Source organism: Eriocheir sinensis, chromosome 28 (assembly GCF_024679095.1).
Source record: "Eriocheir sinensis breed Jianghai 21 chromosome 28, ASM2467909v1, whole genome shotgun sequence".
Lineage (NCBI taxonomy): Eukaryota > Metazoa > Arthropoda > Malacostraca > Decapoda > Varunidae > Eriocheir > Eriocheir sinensis.
In genome coordinates, this window is record NC_066536.1 from 11,869,406 (window position 1) to 11,875,405 (window position 6,000).

The window sequence follows — 6,000 nt, forward strand, 5'->3', positions numbered from 1 at the left end:
TCCTCGTCACGCCTCCATTTTTCCCTTCCTCTTTCCCCTCCATCCTCTTCCTCCTCCTCCTCCTCTTCCTCTTCCCCCCACAATACACAGGCGGGTCTTCCTTCCCCTTTCCTCCCCCTTCCCCTCTCCCCCTCCTCCCCCCCAGTCCAGCATTCGTTAGTATTCATCGTGACCTCGCTTCTCGATTTGACCTCTGACCTTTCCAAACTCCGGGGCTGGCTGGCTGGATACGTACTCGCTCTCTCTCTCTCTCTCTCTCTCTCTCTCTCTCTCTCTCTCTCTCTCTCTCTCTCTCTCTCTCTCTCTCTCTCTCTCTCTCTCTCTCTCTCTCTCTCTCAATGTTCTCTCTCAATGTTATGTGATTTATCTCTCTTTCACTTCCTCGTTCGTTTGTTCTGCTGTTCACTTTGTTGGCTATTATTTGAGGTTATTTCTCTCTCTCTCTCTCTCTCTCTCTCTCTCTCTCTCTCTCTCTCTCTCTCTCTCTCTCTCTCTCTCTCTCTCTCTCTCTCTCTCTCTCTCATATTCTCTTGTTCTTTCTCTTGCATATTTACTTATTCACTTCTTGTTTCTTCTTTTACTCAGTTTTCTTAACTTTTATTTACTCATAACTTCTCACTCACTCACTCACTCATTCACTCACTCTCACCCTCAGTCACTCATTCATCCATACTCAGTTAACTTTTTTTCTAGTTTGGTTCCTTAGAATTCTTCACTAACTCATATACTCTCTTCCTCATTCACTCATTCACTCATTTCCTCACTCACCAACTACTCAGAATTACTCATTAACTCTTTCACTCTCCCTCAGCCACTTATTCATTCACACTGTTTTCTTTTTTATTATTTGCTTAGAAGTTCGTCCTCACTCACTCACTCACTCACTCACACTCACTCATTTATTCATTTCTTTCCTTCCTCACTCATCCACAAATTAATACTGCTAACTCATTCACTTTCTCTCTCGTTCATTCATTTCCTTCCTCACTCACTTCCTTACGTTATTCACTCCGATATAATCTCTCTCTCTCTCTCTCTCTCTCTCTCTCTCTCTCTCTCTCTCTCTCTCTCTCTCTCTCTCTCTCTCTCTCTCTCTCTCTCTCTCTCTCTCTCTCTCTCAATGCGTATTCATCTCTTCAGGCACCTCGATCAGAACTTAATCTCATTCATTCACTCACGTCATTCATGTCATATTCACTGCCACCACTTATGTATCCCTCCATCCTCCCCCCCCACCACCACCACGACCACCACCCCAGCCAACCTACCTACTAACCTGTCAACTCTAATAGCAATGCATCTCCACCACCACCACCACCAAGATCATCACCACCACCACCACAATCACCATCAATAACATTTTCACCACCTTTTTTTCCTAATTCCATCAACATCATTTCTTTCGGCCACCTCTTTGGATTCTTTTTAGGAGCAGCGAGTAGCGGGCTTTTTTTTATTATTGTTTCCTTTTTTTTGTGTGCCCTTGAGCTGTCTCCTCTGTAGTAAAAAAAAACATCATCGCCAGTTAAACACCATCACCACCACCAAAGTTTTCATCACCTATTACCTATTCAACCAACATCATCACTAGTCCGACGCCATCACCACTATCACCACTAACATCATCACCACCACCAGCGAATGTCATCACCAATACCGCCGTCATCACCACTTCCTTATTCCATCATCTCCACCACCACCAGTTTCCTTACTACACAAACACGTATTCACCACCACTGACACACTCATCACCACCACCACCACCACTACCATCACCACCACCGCTAAAATTAATCTCTCGTCTCCAGTATTGCTTTACTTGACACACACACACACACACACACACACACACACACACACACACACATCCCTCTTCTTCCTCCCACCACCACCACTACCACCACCACCTCCACCAACATCCATCACCACCACCACCACCACCACTACCACCGACACCACCATCCCCAATATTATTTCCCCTCACACACACACACACACACACACCTCCCCCCCCCCCCCAAACTGTCTCCATTCTGCCACTTGGTGAAGATGAAAACAGACATCTGGCAAATATTGATATGCTCTCTCTCTCTCTCTCTCTCTCTCTCTCTCTCTCTCTCTCTCTCTCTCTCTCTCTCTCTCTCTCTCTCTCTCTCTCTCTCTCTCTCTCATCCACACCAATAAAGACCGCCACCAGTCCCATACCCCCCTTCCACCACCACCACCTCCACCCATTTCCCCTTCCTTCATCACCGCCTCCACAACACCACCACCACTACCACCACCCCCTCCTTCTCCTCCTTTATCACCATCCTCCCCTCAACCACCACCACCACTACCGCCACCCTCTTTATCTTCGTCCACAACACCAACTCATCACCATCATCATCACCACCACCTTAATTTCATATCATTGTATCATTTTAACATTCTAACTCCTCCTCCTTCTCCTCCTCTTCCTCTTCTTCTTCCTCCTCCTCCTCCACCTCCTCCTCCTCCAACGAAGTCTTCCTGTGCTATTCAACTTCCTCCTTACTGTTACCTCACTTTACCTCCTCCTCCTCCTCCTCCCCCTTTCTCCTTTCCATTCCTTCTACGTGTTCCCATTGTGTCGCCTACGCACGTCTCTCTCTCTCTCTCTCTCTCTCTCTCTCTCTCTCTCTCTCTCTCTCTCTCTCTCTCTCTCTCACACACACACACACACACACACGCATCTTGACACATTCCACTGCGGCCCTTTTCCACCCACTCCACCACTCCACATTCCTTGCTCACCTCCACTCACTCCTGTTTCTTTTTTTATTTCCTTTCTTTTTTTTTCTTCTTCCCTTCCTTCCTTTCTTCTCCACGTTCCATCTATTCTCCTTTATCAGTCTTTCTCTCACTTAGTTTTCTTCTCTTTTCATTTCCTTCTCCTCCTCCTCTTTTTTTTCTTTCTCCCTTGCCTTTCTTTGTTTCTATATGTCTGAATCTCTCTCTCTCTCTCTCTCTCTCTCTCTCTCTCTCTCTCTCTCTCTCTCTCTCTCTCTCTCTCTCTCTCTCTCTCTCTCTTTGTGTGTGTGGCATGTCTACGTCTCTCTTATATCGGGAGCAATTTCCTCTCTCTCTCTCTCTCTCTCTCTCTCTCTCTCTCTCTCTCTCTCTCTCTCTCTCTCTCTCTCTCTCTCTCTCTCTTTCACATCCTTCTTTTTCCTCTTCTTTTTGCTCTTCCTCTTCTTTATGTTCCCCTTCTATTATTTTTTTTTGTTCCTTCTTCTTCTCCTTCATATCCTTTTTCCTTTCTTTATGTTCTTCTTCTTCTATTTGTTCTCCCTCTTTTTTGTGTTCTTCCTCTTCTTTTTGTTCTTCCTCTTCCTAATGTTCCTCCTCTTTCTTTTTTTGTTCCTTCTCCTTCTCCTTATTCTCCTTCATATCCTTCTTTTTCCTCTTCTTTTTGTTCTCCCTCTTCTTTTTGTTCTTCCTCTTCCTAATGTTTCTCCTCTTTTATTTGTTCCTTCTCCTTCTCCTTCTTCTCCATCATATCCTTCTTTTTCCTCTTCTTTTTGTTCTACCTCTTCTTTTTGTTCTCCCTCTTCTTTTTGTTCTTCCTCTTCCTAATGTTCCTCCTCTTTTTTTTGTTCCTTCTCCTTCTCCTTATTCTCCTTCATATCCTTCTTTTTCCTCTTCTTTTTGTTCTTCCTCTTCCTAATGTTCCTCCTCTTTTTTTTTGTTCCTTCTCCTTCTCCTTCATATCCTTCTTTTTCCTCTTCTTTTTGTTCTTCCTCTTCTTTATGTTCTTCCTTTTTTTGTTGTTCCTCCTCCTCCTCCTCCTCCTCCTCCACTTTTCTCTCGACGTCTTCCCGTCTTTCATCTCAGCTTCTTTTTTTTCCTCCCTCTCAAAAACTTGCGGGGGAAAAAAATGCATTATACCTATTCTCCCTCCTCCTCCTCCTCCCCGCCTTTGATTTCTTTCCTAACTTAATCAACTTTTCAAACTCTTAAGGAAAACTTTATCTACGTTCGTTTTCTCTCCTGCAAATTTTCCTCCTCCTCCTCCTCCAACTCCAACTCATCCTCCAAGTCTTCTCATTTTCCTCTTCCTCAACCTCCTGCAAAGATTCCTCCTCCTCCTCCTGCAATCCTTCATTCTCCTTCTGCAACTCTCTTCTTCCTCCTCCTCCTCCTCCTGCAAATCTTCTTTCTCTTCTTCTCTCCTCCTCCTCCTCCTCCTGCAAATGTTCTTTCTCTTCTTCTCTCCTCTTCCTCCTCCAACTCATCCTACAAGTCTTCTCATCTGCCTCCTCCTCCTCAACCTCCTGCAAACCTTCCTTCTGTTCCTCCTGCTAATGTTCTTCCTCCTTCTCCTCCTCCTCCAAATCTTCTTCTTTCTTCCACCTATATCAAGTCTTCCTCCTCCTCCTCCTCCTCAACCTCCTGCACACCTTCCTTCTGCTCCTCCTGCAAATCTTCTTCTTCCTCCTCCTCCTCCTCCTCTTCCTCCTCCAAATCTTCTTCCTCCTCCAGCAAATCTTCTTTCTCTTCTTTTTTCTTATTCTTCTTCTTCACCCCCTCCTCCTCATATTTCTTCCTCTTTTCTTTGTCTTCTAGGCTTTCTCTTTGTTTCCTTCTTCCTTCAAGCCTTCTTTCTTTCTTCATCATCACCTTCTCCTCCTCCTCCTCCTCTTGTTTTCTTTTCCTCCTCCTCCTTCTCCTCCTATTTCTTCCTCTTTTGTCTTTCTATTCTCAGCTTACTTTCTTTGTTTTCTTCTTCTTTGAATTCTTCTTTCTTTCTACATTATCATCATCTCCTCCTCCTCTTGTTTTCTTTACCTCCTCCTCCTTCTCCTCCTCCGCTAGGCCATCTTATCCTTCTCTTCTTTCTTCTCCATCACCTCCTCCTCCTCCTCTTCCTCCTCCTCTAATCCAGTTGCGAAAGAAAGAAAATACTCTGAAGTCCTTTGCTTGCATGTCCATCTTCGAGCAACAGACCTCCATCCCCCACCCCTCTCTCTCTCTCTCTCTCTCTCTCTCTCTCTCTCTCTCTCTCTCTCACGGTATTGTTGTTGTTATCGCTTCTTTTGTTTCCGCCGCGTCGCCAACTCGATGTTCTTTTGTTGTGAGCCGAGTAGCGCATTGTTGTTGTACTTATAGCGCGTCACTGCTGCGTTTAGTTCGCTTATTGATTTATCCTGTTTGTTTATTATTTGTTTGTTTGTTTGTTTGTTTGTTTGTTGTGGAGGTGTTGCAGGAGGGGGAAGACGTAGTAAGAAGAGCTGATTTATATTTTCTTCTTCTTCTTCTTCTTCTTCTTCTTCTTCTTCTTCTTCTTCTTCTTCTTCTTCTTCTCCTTGCGTTTTTTTATTGACAAAGATAATTTTATTTTATTTTCTCTTGTCGATACTCTCTCTCTCTCTCTCTCTCTCTCTCTCTCTCTCTCTCTCTCTCTCTCTCTCTCTCTCTCTCTCTCTCTCTCTCTCTCTCTCTCTCACTTTTTTTCCCATCTCTGCGTCTCTTCACCCTGACAGTCACTCCTCCCTCCCTCCCCTCTCTCTCTCCCTCCCTCCTTCTCTCCCTTCCCTCCCTCACGTCTTTCTCCGCGTCAGAAAATATTGGAGTGTGCCTGTGTGCCTCTCTCTCTCTCTCTCTCTCTCTCTCTCTCTCTCTCTCTCTCTCTCTCTCTCTCTCTCTCTCTCTCTCTCTCTCTCTTGTTTCTTTCTTTCTCTTTATTCTTTAATTATTTTCTTCCTCCTCCTCCTCCTCCTCCTCAATTCTTTTTCCTCCTTTCCCTTCCTCCATCTTTCTTTAGTCTAGCTTTCCTTCCTTCCTTCCTTCCTCCTTCCTTTCTTTCTCTTCTTTTTCCATTCACTCATTCGCCATCTTTTTTTCCTTTTTCTCTCTTTATAAATCTTGGTATGTCCACTCTCTCTTTCCCTTCAATCCTTCTTCGCTCCCTCCTTCATTCATCTCTTCATCCCTCCTCTTCCTTATTCTTCCTCTCCTCCTCCTACTCCTTCTCCTCTT

General features: G+C 44.6%; 1 long non-coding RNA gene across 1 annotated transcript in view; it reads right to left on the minus strand.

The window, feature by feature from the left end:
• Positions 1–3,388: 3,388 nt before the first annotated feature.
• The window catches only part of LOC127004520 (uncharacterized), a 3,092-nt gene continuing 480 nt past the window's right edge, over positions 3,389–6,000 (minus strand). The window contains exons 1-2 of the long non-coding RNA XR_007757871.1: positions 3,552–6,000; positions 3,389–3,460 (exon numbers count right to left, since the gene is read on the minus strand). The exon at positions 3,552–6,000 is cut by the window's right edge and continues 480 nt beyond it. This is a non-coding gene — a long non-coding RNA (uncharacterized LOC127004520). The remainder of the gene's footprint in view (positions 3,461–3,551) is intronic.